At 38.7% G+C, this 22,762-nt stretch overlaps 1 protein-coding gene across 6 annotated transcripts in view; it reads right to left on the bottom strand.

The window, feature by feature from the left end:
• The window catches only part of LOC149661988 (irregular chiasm C-roughest protein-like), a 189,720-nt gene that overhangs the window by 17,707 nt on the left and 149,251 nt on the right, over positions 1 to 22,762 (bottom strand). For 4 of the 6 annotated variants that reach the window (XM_089843579.1, XM_089843575.1, XM_089843580.1 and 1 more), the window contains exon 7: positions 18,119 to 18,177. The gene's annotated coding sequence lies outside the window, so the exon portion shown is untranslated. Of the gene's footprint in view, positions 1 to 6,723; positions 7,103 to 18,118; positions 18,178 to 22,762 lie in introns of those variants that run through there. The other 2 variants (XM_089843577.1, XM_089843578.1) reach the window with 2 other exon arrangements.

Raw genomic sequence — 22,762 nt, 5'->3', positions numbered from 1 at the left:
TTCGTCACGTTTCGTCTTTCAACACTTATTGGACCTATTAAATTAAGCGGCGTTTGCCGAACCTTTTTACCTTATTCGACCGATTCTCACGTGGCTGTGTCGGAGTAACATTAGGAACAAGGTATCGAAGGTAAACACGCAGTCAAATAATACATCCGATTAACGCGCTTTAAATCTCGGGTTAAATGGAATTTGTTTTGTTAATCAGACGCGTTTCAAATTTCTAAATCGCAAAGTTTGAGATGTATTTTGAAACGAAGTACTTTTCTACCGGGAAAGACTTGGGAACTGAGAGGTTTGCTTGGGTGTTAGAGGAATTGCTCATACTTGGGAATCCAATTTTTGAATTTTGAAAGGTTCGTAAATAGCGATTTAGTAAAACAAATAGATCCAACATAAATTGCAGAAATATAAACCACTTGAGGAATGAATGACTTGGAAATGCTAGGCAAAATCCATAACACGGTATTTGTCGAGACTGTATACTGTATACGAATTCCGAATGGAAAGAAAAATAAAATACATTTATTGAAGGAAGAAAAAAAAAGCCATTGCAAAAACAAGAGACTTTGGAATTTCTATTCTAAGATTTATGTTCCAATAAACTCCTCCGGTTCCATCTGGTACCTGGTTATTGAGTTTCCTCATCTATGTAAGTCTCCTAATGTCTGGACCATATACCACCACGCTGGGAAACTGGCCAGGGTTTTTATATTTCTATGTTTTCTCGGGTTTTGACGCTGAAAACCGTTAGTTTTCCTCTCCTTTCTTCTCTTAGTTTCTTAAGGGTTTTCTTGGGTTTTTTTAAGGTTTTCGACCGGACAGGGGCCAGCCCGAAATAATGCCCCGGTTTTACGCCATTCTTAACATCACTACCATCTGGGTTAGGAGCCGCTACGGGTGAAAAATACACGCTAAACGGGTCAAAGGTCAACCCGATCGTTTACTTACAATCCTTATATTCGGCAATAAGAAACGAAATCGGAACATTATCCTAAATCCGGCGCCCCAGCAAAGAAAAGGGGTTCTCTTTGTTTTTTATTTTTGCCACTGTTTCTGGACCCAATAAGTTTACTCTTGGGAGTGTTTCCATTACTGTTTGTTTATTCGTCCTTTGTGAAGAAAAAACTTCGCAAAAGAAACAGCAAACTAACGATGTATGGCAAATTGAGAGGGTAAATTTAGATGTAAACAATTAAGGAAAACTTAATGAGATTACATAAGGCTTGCACGCGAAACAGCTAGAGCTTCGAATGAAAATGGTCTATTTGTCTCTGGCACTCTTGTATCACTATAATGCATTACAGAGACATTCTCTCAAATGACAATGCGTGAAAATACCTTGAAGATATAATCATAATAGACATTTACTACAAAGCCTACCGCCTCACTCGTTTTTTTTGTAATTTAAAGCATAAAAAGAATTGTATAACAATTATTTATGTTTCCAGAACTAACCCCCAAAAAACTTTGTCCAACTAGAGAAAGAAAGAAAAACGTAAGTTAAACAGAACTAAGCATAGAAAAACTTTAAAGAAACCGTCTCAACAGGAGCGGAAGAGTTTCTTTTTTGGAACAGAAAATAAACTAACGAAATAATAAGAGGAGAAGAAAAATAAGAAAAAAATCTTGAGTAATTTTTGCGTACAGTCCTACTTTCTTATTTTTAAAACGAACAAAAAAGTTCCCAGAAGCCAGAGTTTTTTTGTTTTTAAAGAAATTCTATTTTTGTCTCTGTAACTTGGAAACGCTTATAATACTTTCCTTTAGCTTCATAAACTATAAAAAGAAAACGCGTTTCAGGTTGAAGGTGACACAATAAGGAATTCATCCCTCGCCTCCCTCATCCGCACCCCCATCTTTTAAAAGTCTTTCTCATCTTCTATCTCTAGTTCTAGCTCTAGCTCATTTTCTAAAAGACATATTTCCACAAACGACCCAGAGAGCACGAGAATCAAAACTGTAGCTAATGACGAGAAGTGCCATGGAAAATCCGAACTAGAATGCCTTTCGCAATTTACCAAAAGCAAATAAAAATAACAGGAAGTGAGGTCTACATTGTGATGGATGAAAGCCTCCGTAGTGCCCGGTATGATGTCGTAACTAAACTTAGGGGTAAGACTACGCTCTCCTTTCAGTTACCTTTGGCAATACTTATTCATTTTAAAAAGACACGTTTAGACGCATAAGTCGAACTAAACCTAGACACGGAAGAGAACATCTCCTACAACCCAGCTATTAATTCATTGGCTATAAGTTCTTGGAATGCATCCTTTCCCTAGCGGGATGCTAGAGAAATAAAACTAAACGAAAGAAGGAAGTTTTAGAGTCAGGCAAAAATGAAAGGAATACCTTGAATGTAATTATTTTTATACATCTTCGAAAGAAAGAAACGCCCATGCATGCGACAGATTGAGGGGGGATGAAAATGTAATCAAGACCTTTGGGACGAGGCCAAATCAGAAAGATTCGCGTTATGAGACCCTAACCAGCCAACCCCGCGTCCAACTACTTGTTAGCCTTATGTGTGTGTGTGTGTGTGTGTTTTTTTCCCCTTCTTACACATGCACTAGTCAACTCTTCTCTATCTTTTTCTACTCCCTGTGACATAAATGGAACGTCGCATCGCGTCTCTCTTTTCCCTTCATATACCTGTATACTATACGTTTAAAAGAAGGTGTTGACCGAAGGTTTGTCTCAAATTTTGACGAGCTAGGTTTAGAAATGATAGAGGGAAGGTAGTATACACTTCGTTTTACGCCTTCGCTGGTTCATCAAAAATTGAATACTCGAAATGCCTAGGCGAATCTGGAGCGAGTCCACCCTCTTATCTCTAGAGTACTGATGTATGCACGTTGCGAAAATTTGTCGGCTTGGCAATAAGCTGACGTGAGATAAAGTAAAAATATCAGTTCGTTTATTAAAAATAAAGCTTTTTTCTCTCTTTTTCTTTAAAGGGAAGATGAATTTTATCCTATCCATTTTTCAGTTTACAACGCTGTCTATTTTTTAAAGGTTTCTCAATAGAATTACGGCGTAAATATTGCATTTTTAACACGGGCCTGCGAAGAATTCATCTCGCGTCACTGGCACTTGAAAAATAAGCTTTTTCGTCTAATAAGTATAAATATACCCGGGGCCGTCATTCTTTGGCAAGTTTCCTAACTAGTAAGACAGGCCTTTCTAAAATTTAGGGAAAAGCTAGAGGCCTTTGGAGATCGCGTGCAAAGACAATCGTTTTTGAAGATGATTACTTATTTAAAGGGTTTAAGGTAGACGGTAACAGACTGAACGCTTTTCGCCTGATTGGATATACCTGGTTCCTATACCGTAAGAAAGAAGTTCCCAATGCATTTAGCGATAATTACTATTTTCTTCTAGAACAAAACCACCTTTTATACCCCTTTTTGGTTGATCTCGATTTAAAGTTTAACGGTGGTCGAGGGCCAGAGTTTATTCTCTCCTCCATGCAGTTGTTTCATTTAGGATTTTTAAGAGTTAAAGATCGTTTGAAATTAGCCAAGAGAAGCTGGAACGATTTTGAGGGGTCGGCAACTTTCTCTTAACCCTTTTATAAATATATATCAATTGTACGAAATTAACTTTGGCGTCGCAAACAGTTCTTTGTAAGGTTTTAAGATAAAACTTGTTAGAAATAATTTCAAAACAATTATTTAGTAAATGTCCATTACCACGCGCGGTTTCCCTCCGTTACAAGTTGGCGGAACGAGCTAGAATTTTAGATGTAGATAGAAAAGACTGAGAGAGAGAGGAGAGGATGGAGATACAGAGAAATCCAATTAGAGAAACTATGCTGAGATAGCTAGAGGTCGAAGGCTCAATCTACCATCGAAACGATTGCGAAATTTTAGAGGCTTATTTTAAAAGAGTCCTATATATATAAGTTTAGTACTAGACTTTAGGTCAATTTTATAATCAAAATAAAATACGGAAACTATCCTATATAGAAATATCCGGCAGGCCAAGAAGGGGGGAGAGGGGTGGAAGTAAACTCTTAGGAACAATGACAGGAAGAAAGAAGGACCTTTATAATAAAGGTAAACGAGATTAAGTATCTTGTTTTTGTTTGAACAGATTTTTCGCTTTGGAGGCCAAATTAGGTTAATAAAGACCTTTAGGCCTACTTCCGGATGAATAAAGCAAATAAATTTACCCCCCCCTCCACCCACCTCCCATAGCTCGCTCTAAGGTATTTAACTTGATTAAATAGATTTTTAAATTTCTAAAGGATACAAATTGCAAAAATTGTCACATATGGTTAAGGGACTATTTGGTATAAATTTGCGTATTGATCAACCACGTGTTTATTTTTAATATTGGGACGTGAACTATTATTTCTCAGACTAAATAACAATGAAGGCTATTACAGCATCCCCTTTTTGCGAAGTTCATTACGAAACAGAAAAGGGGCGCACAAAGATTACCATTTAGCGCGTAAAAATGACAGGCGCCAGTAAAAGAATGGCTCGTCTGAACCGAATGAAAAACTAAGAATATTTTCCCGAACTAAAGTCCTAAAAGGAGTGTTTCTTTTGGTCTTATAGCTCTGTCTAGCAGCTGCCGAGACACATCCTAGCTACGCTAGTTATAACTAGGATGACATCATGCCCCAGCAGTTCACGGAGATATATCGGGGACGTAGAGACGCGAGAAGAGTGATATCCCAGCAACGGTGGCAGGCATATACTTCGCTCATCCATTCCAGAAGCAAACGATCGAGGAAAAGATGGGCAAAATATATACACTTGAAAAAATACCCCCGATATCTTTATGGTTAAACATTCGTTGTGGAATCGGATTACCATACCACGTGGAGATTTCTGTTAGGGTTAAGCCTTGCCTCGTGTAATAGGTTAATACGAGAAAACTACAGCGATAGGTTTGGACGGAATGTACGTTTAAGATGAAACGTAAAGAATCCAGACGGTATAAGAACCGAAGACGAATAAGATCTAAGTAGTTTAAACTCTAAATAGGCTTAATAGCTAACCCTAATTCGAGTCGCAAGATGTAAAGACATAAAAAGGGGCGGGAATAAACCTGAGCAAATAAAGTGTTAATTCGTAAAACCGTATGAAAGGAAGAGGGATTGGGGAACAATTATTCGGTGGCCACCCGGGTATGGTTCTCTAACGATCTTTACACCGCTATTATACTTTATAGAAGCCGGCAATCTCACGAGACTGAACATTACCCATAGGTTATTTGAGAGAGAGAGAGAAGACTCTCTTAAAGGGAGTCGAAAAGACTGAAACTTTTATCTATATTTAGACCAAGTCTCATTCGCGGGCTTCGTTGTATATTAATGCTCGATTTCGTCTCCAAAAGTTCTAGGTCTAAATTAGGCCTTTGCGGTATCGGTACATGGTATTCCGTTGTTCTTAGAGATAATTTGTAAACAAAAGGAAAGAGACCTAGTCCTCTGTATAGGAGAAAAAGCCTGAAGAGAAATACTCCGAAAGACTAGCTCTTATTCCTTTTCGGGGGAGAGATTTTTTTCTTCCAAACACAAAGATCCCGAGAAAACCCTTTAGCTCCCTTGGAAAGACTCTTAGAGGCTGAGAATGAATGTGTATAGGAGATGCTGCTGTGATGGAATGGCAAGGGGGTTTACCAAAAGCTCTCGACGGCTACACCAATTAGACCCTCGACGCCGACACCTCGCCTTTTATATGAACGAAAATTCGTCCGCCGAAAATAAAGAGGAAAAATAATAAAAGAAAGGATTTTTCTACGGTTTTTCATCTTTGCTTCTATATGTCCATGTCTATGTCTTGTGTTTTAAAAGTAGTAAGACGAAGATGGGTTTTTACGGTCTCGCAAACTAAAAAAGAAACCACAGAACGAGGTAAACGAAACGAGAAGCATCGTCTGTAGTTTAAAGATAACCCCCTTCGAACAAAAGCGAGGTATACGGCGAGTGGATCCCATTTCTAAAAGCCCCACCTCCCATGTTTTCTTCTAAATTACGTTTTGTAACACCACAACATCACATGATCCATTTGGTAACTCGAGCTTAATGATAAATTTTTAATGAAAAAGATTGACATCTATCCGCTCCATTAAATTGACAATAATGGTGTATTAAATTCAATTAAAAATAGTCTTAATTTCAATTAAATCATGAGGGATAATTTCATCTATCCAATATTTGGCAAGCTTGTTTTTTATCATTGAAACGACAGTATTTTTATAAGCTGCTAAACAGTACGCGTCAGGTACCTCATGGATGATTGAACGCAGCTGCTATGAAAGTAAAATCCATATATAGCCAAGCCAAATTTAACCGTATCCATATTTCATCTACCGCAGTGTTAAGCCTAATTTATTCAGCGAAAACATGCACTGCGCCACAATAACACTGTCTAAATTATTGTTATAAAAATAATGTCCTAGGCTAGGCCTAGTGCCTGTTCAAATACTCCCTCTCTGAAATTTACAATTATACGAACTAGACATTGAAAAACAAGCGCAATGCATTTTAAAAGTAAACCTTTTTGTCGTTCGTTTAAATTGAACATTTCCGCAATTAGTAATTAAGACTATAACACTCCAAGAACCACGAGAAGGAAGGAATTAAATTTTTTTTTACACGGAAACGCCCCCCATTTTTTCCGAGCTTGCACTAATTAATAAAAAGTGGGTAAAGTTAACAATGAATTGTTATTAATTTTAAAGAATACTAAAATAATAAGTTATTACTTGCTTGCGTAGTTTGTATTTTCATTTGTAGGCTCTAGTTTTCTCGTCTCAAGAGTAAACACCGCCCAAAACACGAACGGGGGGGTCCAATTGTAAAACCGGAAGAAGGGGCTATAGCCCGCACACGTGTAGAACAGTCTACAAGTACAAAGTTTACTCAAAAACGACGCGTTTATGGTTTTGACGAAAAAAAAAGAGAAGGAATCGTTGGGGGAACGTTTCGCGAGGAAACTAATGGTTCAGGGGCACGCTGGATTAACGCGAAGAACCTATGGACTGCCAGAGAGTGTAACACGCTACGTATCGAGAGAGCTAAAGACCCGATACGTCTCCTATGAAACCCAACTGACGACTGGGAAGGAAAGACGGAGAACACGATGCCACGTGCTCTACCACGCAAACGGAGAGAGGGATGGAGAGTGGATGATGAGAAGAGAGAACTCTCCCCCTTTTCTGTCTCCGCTATCCGCATCTGTAGACCAGCTGTGGGCAAAGGAGACGAAATGACGGCGTACGGAGGGGGGAAAACAAACATAATGGGGGGGGGGATGGAAAGGACACCAATTTGAGAGGGAGGCGAAAGTATCGTATTCAATCTCTAAAACTGAAGGCTCTCTAATTATAATTAATGAATTTATTAATTGGTTGAGAGGTAAACAGGACGATGGGCTAACATTTCCAAGTGCCTTGCATTTTACAATATATGATGAAAATGTCCATCAAGTCATTAGGGGTGGGTGGGTACATCAATAAAAGTAAATACTTTACACGAGAGGTTTTAATTCCCTCTATTTACTTTGAGAAATGGACATCTTGGAGTTAGAAATATCATATCTTAATGGGGTCATTTGAAATATCAATAATAAAAAAAAGAAAATATTTAAATCAAAATCTTGGGTTTTTGGTTTTGGTTGGGTCAAATCCAATCTCATAAAAAAGGGGGGAAGCCAGAAGTACTGTAACTGTACCACGAAATTCAAAACTAAAATATTTTATCCAGTCGTCAGTGTAACCTTTGCCGTCACCACAATCAAGGATGCGGAGAGAGAGAGAGCAAAAGAGGATCCGAGGCCCGTTTAAAGAATGAGCAATATTTTCGGTCATCAATTTTAGTTACCCGAGCAATAAAGAGAGCTAGAGAGAGAGAGAGAGAAGCGAGGGATGGGTGGGGGAGCAGATTCATTTTGCGAGAGAGAGAAGACCGGCGTCCAGAGAAGAGAGTGGATATGGAGGCCCGGGATAAAAATGGGGGATGAGATATAGAAGGATGATGGTCGAAGACGCGGAGCGAGAGAGAGAGAGGAGGAGATAGATATGAAGATGGGATTTCGGAGGGGGGGAGGAAGATGGAATCCCGGTTCGTAATTAAGTAGAAATGGAAAATTGATCTGGCAAATTAGCGACGTATGCCGCTCACTCCTACAGACTGGATGGTGGTGGCAAGAGAGCGTCTCTCACACGAGCAATTAGCGAGAGACACCTAGATGGGGAAGGAGGAACCGAGAGTAACGTTTCTAAGGAGGAATTTTGGATAGAAGCGAGATATATCTCGTACTCCGGCACCCGGTATTATAAGCGAGAATGGTATCAGAAAACGGATGGATACCTAAAACGGGGTAAGGGACGCGGGATTCTAAGCGCTTTTCAACGGCTCGCCTTAATGCAATTAGAAAAGGACGAGTTGAGACGAGCGAGGAGGAAAGTGAGACGGGAGAGAATTCGGCTATATAGAGGAACCTGGGAAACCTATAGCTAACCACCCATTTAAGCGTCGACACCTCGTTGACGCCACCATGCCTATAGGCCCAAAGCGCTCGTTTCTAGCCCGGCCTATAATGCTAATGAAGGGAACAAACTATAAGGTAAAAGGGACCAAGATGTAGGAGGACTGCAAGCGTTGGTGCGATTGGGTCAAATGAACCGCGAAACTCGGAACCCCAACAACGAAAGACATTGCGCTGTTGTTATACACGTTAGCTAAGGTTATTAGGGAGGGTTAAATGTAAAAATTATTAATGACTAACGAGCAAAGATCATTTCGTGTGTAGAGCTCTCGCTTTAACAGATTAATTCAAGATGTAATCATGAATTTATACAATCCTGAAACGAATTTACGACGTATATTTTCGTTAAGAGTCTTCTTTAGCTATCAATATTCATGGAAGAATTGAATAAACGATTGGTTATATCGCGAAACGCGATGAGTTAGAGACGCTTCTACCTAAAGTAATAAGAATTAAAGTTCCCTCCGCAGTAATAAGTTTCGTGCCTCGCTTTGACTGGCCTGATACTTAGGATAAAGGTCTCAGAGGTCAGACCAACGTTGATCGGGTGCACGAAGATCTAAACAGAAAGCCGAACGCCGTATATAGCGAAGGAAAATTGAAAAATTGCCAGTAAACAAACGGAATGATTAGGAGGAAGAAGGGGCCACGCAGTACACCGGAGAAATTTCGCCCTTCTTCCGGTTGAGGTCACGATTAGCGGCAGAAAAGGAAAAATCAAAAGAGAAGAGAGAATAAAAGGGAGAAAATAAGTCGCGTAACGGAACGGCACGCGAGAGTCTGAGCCGTTCTACGAACCAATCAGAATTAGCCGTAGAAATAAAGTTACTTCGGACTTGACACGCTTCTTTTAATTAGCTATCGCGGAGTAAATTCCGAAGCGATTGGGTAAAAGGAATATATCGAAAAGTTCGAGCAATCGAGCTTTCTCGTTTCTCTTCTTATTTCTGCGGAATTCGGGAATCACGAGCTTCGGTACGTTATACCAGGCTTCGAAACAAAGTGGCGGTGGTGTTTTATAGACGAAGAATGCTTTATAAAAGGTCATGCCCCGGTTATAATCCCCGAGAAATATAATTGAGTCGCCTTGTACGATTCTACGGCGCGGAACGAAAAGCGACCAAAGGGCAACGGAGCGTAAACGCGCGCGCTGGGGTTACAGGTAATGATCATTACCGACCCGCACGCGCCACGCGAAACTATAGGTACCTACCTACACCTCCCTTCTTTCCAACCTCTCGAGAACTTTTAAGATATTGACGTTAGTTGGACCGGTGCCCCTCCCCTACTGGAAAAGCCCCAGCGACAACTAATTTAGAGGAACAACAAACAAGTAACTATATTCCAAGCGTATCGGTTACCGACCACGCCGAGACGTCCAAGTGGACGTGAGATCGTTAATGCCGCGATATACGACAATTTCGCTTGGAAAATTCTTTTAAACATTACTTCAGGAAACAGACAAGAAATATTTCAACAAACATTTGTACATCCCAAAGATATTGTCGTCGTCGACCGACTGCGATACAATAATAAACCCAAATAAGTTACACCGGCCTCTTTCAACGTATAAATGTTTCTACTTCGGATGCAAGATGAAAGATCTAGGTCTGTTTGTCTGTCTCATCATGAGTGTTAGGGTAATTATGAATGAAAAGATGAGTATACATACGGTATTCTACGGTTCGACGAAACGCGAGAAGAGAGAGGATATTAAAATGACGGTAGGCCCTAGTAGACTATAGAATATAAGGAGCCTAGAATCGAGGGAGGCCCCGCTATAACGGACCAAAAAAGAACTGCGAGGAGGGCAAAAACAAAAGCGTACAAGTAATGACAAAGAAAAGAAAGTCTACGAGCGGCGCGCGCCGTCGTAAAATGAGTCAAGAACGCGGGAAATATCTTAAAGATTCTGTGTCCCGCACGAGCCAGAAGCGACGCGGTTAAGTATATCTGGCACGTGCCGATAGATGCTGGTAGGAACGGGCGCGCTGCTACGCTTACACCAAAACATCATAGACATCAAAAATAAGTATAGGTCTAAATCTTGAAAAGGAAAATAGAAATTTCTCCAAAAACGTTATGAAATTTAGTCGGTTTCCCCTCATCACAATTCTGTGGCGCAAACGAAACATCAGAAAATGCACACATATTTATAGTATCTACGCAACACTGCACCCTTAGGAATGAGGTACCCCTCCTGGTGCCTCAAGTTCAACCCGACATAAATCCTCTATTTTAAGAAATTTCCAAGATAGTTCTTATATAGTTCTAATATAGTTTAAGTTGGGTGGGCTCACAACAGGGTGCCATTCAATTCGCGCATGCACGTTTGAAGCCCTTCTATAAAATGAAACAAACCAAGTCCATGCATGCACACTCGCTAGAATCAAAAGGTCACGACCTTTCTTGGCGAATTTTTTTTACCATTCCTCAACCCTATCCTCTGTATATCCTGGGGAGTAAAAGAGGCTCAAGAGTAAGCAGGGATCAAAAGGGGATGAGAGGCGCCAGACTCCTCCAGAACTTTTCTCGCTGGAGGTATATAGGCTGTAGAAGGACGTACCACGAAATGATAATGATTATAGACCCGCTAAAGACAAGATGAAAAATAACCTTACATCCGAACAGAGCAGAGTTTTAGGGGTGCTGGGGCAAAGATGGGGGAAAAGAAAGATATATAAGGCGGCTGGCTAATGTCTGGAGAAGGATTTATGGCAGAAGTACACGGCAAAAAACAATACCAGAATCTTTACCACGGTTTTTATCAAAACTAAATTGTCATAAGTTACGTTAGCGCTACTGTACAACACTATACTAGCGAGTATAGAGATTTTATAAATGTTTCCTTACACTCCTTCGACCCAAAAACGGGCCTCTAAACCTTTCCTCCTCCTCCTCCTACTGCATGCATGCATGTATGAAAAACGAACCAAGGCAGACACGGAGTTCTAAGCCTAGTTTGCACTATGGTAAAATATGGAGCTGATTTCTGGAAGGACTCATTCTAATCTTGACTTCTTCAATGAAAACAAGCTTTTCTACACAGAAAAGATGAGCATCATGGAGTTAGAGAGAGGAAAATTCGATTAAAATCTTTCAGAGTCAGGAGAAATCCGAGCAAGAGAGGTTTTTTTTTTATTATTATAATTGGATATCCTAGGGAGCTAATTTAAGACAAGTCTCTATATGGCTAAAATATACAGTCCTGGCGAGTGCCTGAATTAATAATACTGTTATAACCAGATTATTGAACTGTTCACTCATAACGAAAATATTGCAATAATGACTTCGATAGGCAGTTAGAAATTTTAAGTAATGGACTTTTTACATATCCTACCTTAAATATTCACAGAGATTTTAATAAATTCAAGACTGACAGACTCGAAACAAGAACACCGAGTTAATATTTCGCTTACTGATATATATAGGAGAGAGTTTAGGTTTACGGAAACAAATGGAGAAATTTGTGGAAGCGAAGATCCAAACTAGAAAATCTAATAAGCTGGATACGAGGTGTTATAAACCCTTATGGTTCACGCGGCAAAAGGGATGTCTATATATAGGTGTACCGTTGAAAAGGGAGTGTGTTTGGGTGGATGGGAAGCTCGAGCTCCGTTGAGATTTAAGCTGTCAGGCTAGCCGGGCGGCAATCAAAGCGGCGTATGTTTTCGCCTTTAGGAGATATTCGCCTGATTAGCCCTCGCGAAGGCAATCAAAACTCAAAATGTGTTTACACGCTTAGAGAGACTTAACGCGAGAGACAAGCCGCGAGCGGTATATAGAAACCGACTAAACCAGGGAGGTATAACGGGAAGGGGAGGGGGGCTGTTGCCCAACCTCTGACGACATAACCTATGGCTTGGCGTTGGGTTAAAATCTCGGTGGTGCCGACATTTCACCGTCTCTTACGAGCCCACCCGTATCCCCGGTGAGTTTAGGCTTAGCTATATACGCGATTCATCACCAACCTACCTCTCTCTAACAAACTCTATTTTGGGTTGGAGAATCCATAGAACCGAGAAACTATAATACTTTTAAATAAAGCTAAGGAGGAGAGCGAGAGAGAAAAGTATTTTGATTAATTTTCCCGGCGCGAGAGAAAATAATTAAGTATTCAAACAACACGCCAGCGAAATTAACACGTGGTCAACTTCCGGTTGAAAAATAGGCTAAGGTATAATAGTGAAAGAGGGTTGGAGTTAGGGGTTGCATTTGGGAGAAGGAAGTGTATTATTAAGACGTGGAAAAATATTGAGTAAAGAAAAGTCTTTCCATACCGTGTACGGCGGCCAGAGTTACGTTACGGTTTATAAGTTCGGGGTACTCGCGTGTTTATCTTTAGTCTTAAAAGGGACCAGAGACGCTCTCTCTCTCTCTCTATGGGTTCGTTGCGACGAGGGCACCACGTTTTGGGTTAAGTTAAAGTTAAATTCTTCCTCCCACGCATACTTAAAGCGGCCTCCTTGTAGACGAAAAGAGCGCGCACCAACATGTGTTGTGTCCAAAATGGACTTCCGTCGCAAACAGCCTCGAGATTCCCCGCGTGAAATGACCGCGAACACCTCGGATTGGATTTCTCCCAAGTCTCTTTACTGTAGATTTGAACTGTGTTACTACATTACTGTCTGATTCTATATATATATATAAATGTATTCGGACGAAGGTTGTACATGCTACAGAAAAATAGAATTTCAAATTTCAAAGCTAATTTTATTTTGAAAACTATTTCGGTTAAGATAAAGAAAATTCGATTAGTGGTATGGCTATTACCTTTCAATAAATTTATAAATATCGTTTGAAAAAAAAAAATGTTCTAGATCGTTAAGTAGCATATATTTTATATTTTAAAATCTTTTTTATATTTAAAAAATTTTCATATCAAAGTTCTTGGAAGTTTTTCATAAGGAGAAATGTCTTAAAAAGCCACGCGTCCTAGCGATACGTTGAAGATATCGTCACGGACAATTTGAAATCTGTCTCCGTCATTAGTCTTGATAGTAAAAAACTTTAAATTCTACCGCTTCTTACATTTAAAGTCAAAAAAGGGGGCACTGGGGGAGTGAAAGGGAGTCAAACAACCCTTGCCGGTCGAAAATGGACCATTATTCATTCGATTCTCGACTTAAGAGCTTTCAACTTCTCCTCCTTTTTCCAGCTTGAACCCATTTTTGAGATTCAACTTGAAACTCCAAACAACGGAGAGAGAGAAAAGAGTTTCCGAAAAGAAAAAAAGAATTCCCATTTATGTAAAACAAAAAATGTATCGCGGAATTTTTCGACCCCTCGCCCGCTTTGTATAAAACCTTATTGGAAAAACAATTCCTTGACACAACAAAACTTGATGGCAAATGGAAAGGGACAATGTTTTTGCAAAGAGGAATATTATCGATTCGGAATAGTTTTTAGGATGCTTTTTATTAAAGAGACGCGTCCGGAACTTTCCCTCCAAAGTTGTAATTTCTTTCCAGTTTAGTTTCGCGCGCCCAAATCGAAATCCACCCGGACCAAATGTTCTATGGTTTCTGTAATCATTTCTGACAGTTTTTCGCGTCAAGATTGAATAAGGAAGGCGTGTATGTACGCTACGTATTTCTCTAGGCGCGACGAATTATAGCTCAGAGGTTGAAGTAAAATGGCCGTCCATTCCCAAGGAAAGGCAAGGGGAAAAATTATGGAATATTTTTAGACATCCCCACGCATTTATCCACAGTCAGAAACCTTCCTCGCGTTTTACCAATGAATAACCGCGTATATATAATTGAAAGGGTTGTAATTTGCCGCTAAAATATTTTGAGAAAACATTCCAACATTCCGAATAAATTCTTCTAAAAGTTATGACGGAACGAGAGAGTAAAAAGTTGTGCTCGATACGGATAAACATTTATCTCATTGTTCTATTTACGAAACGAAACGTCGATTGTTTTCGATTTCATTTTCATAGGCAAGCTTTTCAAAAATAAAATAAAATGATCTACACACGTGAGTGACTGTATATATTCACTAAATTAAGCAATAAACCTCGGTGGCAGCATCGTGGGTATGTACAGTACTTGGCCGCACGCTCATCTCAACTTTTACTTTTATAAATAAACCGTGATAAAGAGAGAGAGAAAGAGAATAGGAACGAAATGAAAAGAAGAAAAGGTAAGAAGGGAAAAACTAACTCACTCACTCCATTCCGTGACTCTCAGAAATCAGTAAAGCAACGAAGGAAGAAGAGAAAAAAAAAGAAAGAAAAGGGGTAGGTGGAGGGGGGGCCAAATGCATTGGATGAAGCCATTTGGTTCCAGGGTTAAGAGTATATACCTAGAAATAAGTCTGGAGAAGAAGCGGGATGTAATGAGCGCGCGTGACTTTGGGATGGAGAACGCACGAAGCCGAATGAAGGATTGGCGGGAAATCCGAAAGGAAATGGATAGATAGCGGAAATGACGTCCCGCAACTCCTTAAAGAGCTACTCTCTCTCTTTCCCCCGCTCTTCCTCTTTTTTTTTAGCGTTACAATGAGGGGAAAAAATTATTAAAAACCTCCCTTTTTTTCCTTCTTCGCCGTTTCCTATATCGTCGCGAGCTCCCCGTATAAAATTCCACGATGATCATTAATAGAATAATGATTGAAAAACTCCCTCTCTCTCTCTTAGCATCCTTTTCTGTATCAGTTACAATCGTGTTAATGGTAAAGATATATATAAACATAATAGAAAAAAAAGTTGGGACCCTTTTCCGAAATGATATTGAAAAGATGACAGCCCTGGAGGATATATATATATATGTACCTTTAAAAAGGAGGGAGCGTCCTACTACCATGAATTCATTCATTTCAACCTTAAATATCGTATCCATCGGAGCGATACTTGTAATTAAACATTACGATAATTTGAAATAGGAACATGAATTGGAAGACATTCTCCGAGACCATTTTATCAAAGCCACAAGAGAAGCAAGTAATATTCTTGGTTGAAAAGAATAATTTCGTTTTTAGCTTGAAGTAGAAGGGCAGTATTTTATTCGCCACCAAGCGCCTATGCAAATTTCACCCTGAGTAAATTTACCATTAGAGATAAAGGTCTAGATAGGACCAGCTAGCTAGCTATAGCTATAAGACGTGATCTATGCCGAAGATTTTCCCTCCGAAACGATTTCGTATTCTTCATCTCGGATTTGGAGAAGAATCCACCGTTTCCGGACCGTCTATCATTTAAAAAAACAAGAGGGAGAGAGAGAGAGAGAGAAAGAGAGAGAGAGAGAGAGAGAGGGAAGAAAGAAAGAAAGGGAGATGTCGAACACTTGAACAATTTGGTGTAACTCGTGACTTAAATTCGGGAATTTAAAAATAATAAAGCGTACAGTATTTTGACCATCTTGAAAATTCCGGGCCATAGAAAAAAAAACTCTTTTCTCGATGATAGAAAAAGGCGAGGGGTCGAGTACTTTAACTCATCTTCACTATAGTCTGCAGATTTTATTTAATTTACGTATGAAAGTTACTGCTGAAATTTCAAGTTATACTGTTGTAATTCATCCAAAAAGGAAGAGTGCAATTTTGGATAAGTATCCAACCTCTCTCGTATTGAGGAGAAGACGGAGGTAAGAGAGAGAGAAGAGAAAGAGGAAGAAATGAAGAAGAAAAAAATATGAAACAGAGCCGCATCTCTCTTTCGTCTTTCCCGCTTTCGTAAGTACGGAAATAAAACGTGAAAAATTACGGTGGCTTAAACAAAGGGTCTCCTCTACCGTACCCCCTTCCTCCGGTAACCTCTTATAGCTGGCCATATACTCCGGGCTTTATCGTTTCGAGGCGACGCGAAACAAAGAAAAAAAATAGAAGAATAAGAAAACATCAACCTTTCCTTCAATGATTCTGCGTGGGCAAAGATATAAAAGGTAAAGGTGCAAAAAGGAAAAAGTGAACAGAAAATGTATAAAATTGATTTAGGCCTACGGAGAGACGGAGACCACCCACTACTATATAAAATTTAATTATTATGATCATCATTTTAAATTAAGGAGAACGGTAGAGTATGATTGGGGTACAATTTCAGTACTTTAATAGTAATTTAATAGTTGGAGCAATATAACCCCAGAGCGTTTGCTTCCCACACATAAGCCGGAGCATAGCGGTTGGAACATTTCTACAGGGGTCATATTCAAAGTTTTGGAAAGTTATCCGAAAATTGGCTAGACTTTAAAGTCTACAATTATTTGAACGCCAACGCAGGCCCCTTGCGAATATTAATTTCTATTAATTTTACATTAGATGACCTATTATATTTCCTAATTTCGTGCCAAATACTAGGCCCTAATTTCTCCAGAGATTATGTATAGATTTATTTAACGTTTTACGATGTTATTTCTTATACTCGGTTTAATATATAAGCCCGGACGACACATAACCCATTTCCCGCTTTTCATGGGTATTAATTCCACTTTGCCCCGGGTAAGGCGGAAAATTTTTCCCATGGGGGTTTTGGGGTCTGTTTATTATGTCATAATCCAATACCCTCCCGAATATCATCACATTTTACCGAAGGGAACCATGCAGGTACTGCACCATTGTTCAAATATAAACCTAATATTAACGTTAAAATTATTGCGTTGACACACATAAAATGCCCGGATATTGAAAAAAGAAAAATTATGTTTTCACATAAAATATACCAAAATAAAAAATGCATTATTGCGTTTTAGGTTAATATCGACCTTAACAAACAATATTATAAACATGAATATATTTAAATATATCATGAATATTATAGTACATTATTTTGTTTTTTTTTTTTAAAAAGGTAGATTGTTTTGATCATTAATGATAAATACGTTTGATATTCAGGAGTAGATTGCGCAAACTCACGTTTTAATGGTAAAACCTGACTCATTCATAACACCTCGAAACATTCTCCAGCCATCATTGAACGGCGCGGCGCATAAGTTCTGTTTGGCACTTTTGGAGGAGGTTTAAATTATTCAGATTGCAAAACACGCCCCTAGAAAGGCGGACTGCCCAGTCCGGAAACGATACCGTACCACAAAAACCCGAAAAGAACCGGAGCAACAAAAAAAAAATCCATTAATTAACACCTGGAGATTCGAACACGACCGCAGACTTAATCACACACGGGGTATGTTTTTCCAATACGAAACTACATGTTAAACACTGACCCTTATGGTATACGAATACGTATATATCAATTCAATCTCCCGAAATAAATATTGATCATTTAGGGGTCGCGGGGCAGATGTTAATTTATTTTCGACCAATCACTGACTTCGATTAGTCTATTTTCTGTGGTGTTCTCAAATAAAACTTTTAGAAAACTGTGGTTAGGTCTAAAGTGGCCCTAGTTTCTTTTATTAGAGCCTTTAGAGGGCTGCGTCTAACTACCCGAGAAAGTTTTGGGTGCTGCAATCTACACCATCTGGATATAAATTGTGTCATTAGTGATTCTGTAAAGGACAGTAACTGGGGGCTGGTTTTTTTTGGGTCCGAGGTTTAAGAAGTCGTGGAGAGAAAGAAAGAAAGAAATTTCACCGTCAAAATAATAAGAAAAAAAGAAAGAAAGAGGCTTTTCAAGAAAACTGGCGCGATAAACGTTAAAAACAGATTCTTACCGGAATTTCTTATTCGGACCAATGAACGAATGAATGTCCCTTGTTTTCTTTCATGAGATCTGTAAAGAAAAAAGAATAGGATTAAGTTAAAATATCATTTTTAATCTAAGCTTCAGATTTTAGACAAAGTAACTAATTGTAGGCTTATTTTCAATGTTTCATAAAAACAAAGACTACCACCATTGACCAATAAATTCGAAAAAATTAGTTTCATCCCATCTTTATATAAGAAAGACAGACATAGACTATAAGAGGTACTATTGGGAATCCAATCAGCCGTGTCCAAATCCGGGCAAGTAATTAAAGCTTTCTTCGCCTACACACGTCGTTGAACCGAATCGTGCCCCCAAAGGAAAAAAAACTGGGTGAAGCCAACCAGCGACGCATCGTTCAAAGAAAAAAAAAACTTTCAGACTTCCTAAAAACCGAAATTCTCGAAATAGACGTTTTTACGTTCTCTCAAAGAGGTCAGGGGTGGTTAGAGGAGGGATCATTGAAGATGAGGTAATAGAGAAAAAACCGCTGGAAGAGGATATTATCCACCCTCACTATCCTCTTCCTTCCAATTCTTTTTCTTCTAGCCTTCGATATAGTTTTCTTTTTACGAATGGAACATAGAGTAGGTGAACCGAGAATAACTAATATGCCGCTCATTCAGAGAAAAAGAGAGAGGAGATGAAATAAAAAAAATGAATAGAAAAAGACGGGGAGCAAATCTTTACTGCACCCAGAAGAAGGAAAAGAAGAAGATCAAGTAGTCTAGAGGATTGGGGTTTTGATCGTGCACTTTGTGACAAAATAACGAAACTTTGCACAAAGTATCTATGTGTCTTAAGTAATCGATTAAAGATTGGAGGCATTCTGTATCTGTCCTGTGACATTTGTGACAGGCGCAAAAGTGTGACATAGTTTTGCAGAAGTGCACTCTGAACGCCCCCTCATTTCTCTCTTAACGTCTCCTTTCTTGGGGGCGGGCGCCTCTACTCCAGATAGTATAAAGTCTCGAAGGGGTCGTTCACTATAATACCTTTCAACAAAAAAATGCTTAAATTCAGGTGCTTCAATACAGTATTTTTATATTAAATAATCTTTAAATGTAAATATTGAAGTACTAACGATTATGTTTAATTTTAACTTTGGCAAACTATATAGAAATGAAAAACATTTTAGTGTAAAAGACATTGACAGGTACAATAGTTATTTCGATACATGTGAAAATTGTTATAAAACATACAGATATCAAAATTTTTGACAATAAATACATAAAAACATACAAAACTTAAATGTACCGAATGACAAATTATGTCATAGCTCTATCGCAACCAACACATTTGCATAGCGCGGTGCAAGGTAGTTGTGCTTTAACACAAGAGCACTGTCCACGGCAACCTTTAGTACAACCACATTTTAATATTTCGCGACACGACTCAGCAGCAGGAGGTAATGTTATCCATTTTATTTGCCAATTTTGCGAATCTTCTCTTTTGTACCATCCGTATTGGTTTGGATCTGGTAAATCAGGGACCCTTTTAAGGGCTTGGCCCCACACATGGCCCGATTGGAACGCTGCTCGCAATACATGTTGCATAAAAGCGTCTTTAGTTGGAGGAATATTTTCCAGTTCCCGATTTTTTTGAGTAAAAAGCGATTTTTTTCCATCATTTAAGTTTTCATCAGAACTAAGCTACATCTGTCATACATTAAAATGACAAAACGTTCGAGGGATGGAATCACTTCGTGTAATTTTGAAGCAGATAGTCCTTTTGATGGAGATAGGTCATCTATATTGATTTCTGATGTGGTCAAGACCTTTTCGATACTGGTAATTAAAACAATTCCAGGAAAATTTGCACAATAAATTTCCTGACTCAAAAAGACAAATAGTTCTTTCTTATTTTCGTCTATTCTTAAGAATTCAGGCCAATTTCGAGGTACTGCTTTTCTACCTTCAACTCGCACTCTAATTCCTTTTCCTCTTTTTTGCTTGGTGTTCACTTTTAAACTGTTTTCAATGTATGTGTCAAACACAACATCAACTCGACAAACGTTTCCAGTGAACTGTCTAGAAATGTATTTTCCGAACATCTCTGCGTAATCGAAGAACGAAGAAGCTGGAACAGGCTTTATCATGTTAAGGATGACTGCTCCATTAAGTACCACCATGTCCACCTCTGGGGTCGAATTTACCTCTTCGTTGACACAATTAATTTTAATGTTAACGTTAACTAAAAATATTTTCACTAGCGTGATTAACAAATTAGGGAATTTAAATTTAAAAACAGAAATAATTTCTACCTTACTAGAACCCATTTAACAATACATTTAGGCAATTTTACCTCAAAAACTAGGGATCGTAAAATTACATCTACATAACATATGGTCATTTTGCAACCAATATGTTACCAAAAAACTCGTCCATTTTTAACTAAAGGACTTAAACAAAGAAAAATTTACTAATCATGGGCACCTAGCCTTAATAACAAGTTTAAATAATGCGAGTGGTCCTAGGGAAAAAAGACGGACTCCCAAAATGAGACATTTTTATAAAATAATAATAGATATATAAAATAATTCTGAACTTACGAAATTAAACTTTTATTAAAGTGGTTCGTATTAACGTCTAGGGGAAATATTTTAAAAGAATAATAATAAAATAAAGCTTAATGCTTTTTATAAAATAAACTGTCGTCATTGAAATAACATTACATTTCCATTTAAAAACCTTAAAACTTATAGTATAAATAGTTAACGTTTCTTTGAGTATGTAAGACCCTTCCCAATAAATTTGCCAGTGCAAAAAATGGTAAAATAGTATGATGAACGACCCCTTCGAGATTTTATACTATCTGGAGTAGAGGCGCCCGCCCCCAAGAAAGGAGACGTTAAGAGAGAAATGAGGGGGCGTTCAGAGTGCACTTCTGCAAAACTATGTCGCACTTTTACGCCTGTCACAAATGTCACAGGACAGATACAGAATGCCTCCAATCTTTAATCGACTACTTAAGACACATAGATACTTTGTGCAAAGTTTTGTTCTTTTGTCACAAAGTGCACGATTTTACTAAAAATCAGCACGAATCCTCTAGACTAAAGAGGAATAAGAAGGAAAAGAAGAAAGGGGAGATGAAAAAAGGTCCAGGATGGAGAGAGAGAGAGGGTATACGTTTTTTTTAAGAGAGGATGACGCCGACATTTTTGTTTCGGTTCAAAGATTTGTACCCAGAATCACTTAGAAGAAGCAAAAGTCGAATAAAAGGAGAAAGCTACACGCTGAGAAAAATACAACCAACAACCATGGTTTTATTTCCTTTGCCTTCGTCGTCTTCTTATTCAAGAAAAGAAATATTTCCCTCGCAAGTCGACCGCGGAGAATTTATGCAAGAAAATATCCCCACCATCATCGCTAGCCATCGTCTAGTTACAAAACATTTGCCGCAGCAATAATAGCAAGCAGCGAGAAATCGCCGAAATAAAAAACAAAGAAAGCAAAAGAAAAACTGAAGGAGCACGAGGGTAAAAACCATGAACTCTGGTTTAACCTCCGCGTCCATTTAGAAAGTCCGTGATCTCGGTAGAAAAACTACGCTATCGGTCATTTCAAGACACGATACCGTAGAAGCATCCAAAACCACAACAGTTTCGCGGTAAAATACTCCAAGGCCTATAATTGGAAAACCCGATAGGTTTAGGGTTTATGGTTAGCCGCAAAAGGTCTATTTTCAGTACCAAGTCCAGGCTCTTCATTAGTAGGGTCCAAAAAATATACTACAGACGCCGTTCGTAACTTAGAAGCTCTTAATGTCTTAAACCGCTTTTGTATAAAGGGAGGCTATACTATTCTGAAGAGTTCATCCAAGATATCATATCATCCTGGGAATACAACGTTAAAAAGGCTACGCTAATATAATTCAAAGCCTTAGCTTCCATCTACGAATTTATCGCGTTTTTAGAGTGAGATCTTAAACCCTACACGTGCCCTGAGAGAGTGGAGACGAAATCACGGAGAAGAGCATCGTGAATGGCAAGAGATAAGATAAAGATAGTAGGCCTAAGAGTTAGAAGGGTGCACTCTACCGATAGAGAAGATCTTTTTTAGCCAGTAAAGCTTCCTAGATAGAAATCCACTACCCGCCGGGGTAATTAGCCTCTCATTCTTCCCTTGCTCCATCTTCTTAAAGGGGTTATAGCTAGGCCAGGCCTGACCGGACGACTTTTTAGGGTCAAGAGGGTAATTAAGGTTAAATACAAATTTACCCTTCCAAGCGAAATGTTTTTGCCCCGAAACGTTCAGGCGTGAAAAAACCTTTTAGCCTACGACTAAAGCCGTGGCTTCGGTACGAGTATAGCTAGTACCTAAAATCGTTTAATTTGATACAAACCCCCCACTCAAATGGCCTGGAAAATATTAATCGCCGAAATTGTTCGGCATCATTCGTTATAGGACCATTTAAGGGTACTTTCTAGGGTCAAATACGACCTTAAAACCTAAAACAAAATGGTATTTATTTTGTAGTACACTGTACCTTCCAAATAGACTTAAATAAAATAGTCCTAAATTTGGCTAAAAGATTTGTTTTTATACAAGAAAAACATATATTTTTTTTAAAATACTGGTAGAAAATAAGAATTAAATATTTCAAGGTG

The sequence above is a fragment of the Phalangium opilio genome, unplaced genomic scaffold (assembly GCF_054372755.1).
Source record: "Phalangium opilio isolate 3A_F unplaced genomic scaffold, DU_Popi_V2 ptg000070l_1, whole genome shotgun sequence".
NCBI lineage: Eukaryota > Metazoa > Arthropoda > Arachnida > Opiliones > Phalangiidae > Phalangium > Phalangium opilio.
The sequence above is the reverse complement of the archived record's forward strand: the minus strand, read 5'-3'. Positions and strand labels throughout refer to the sequence as shown.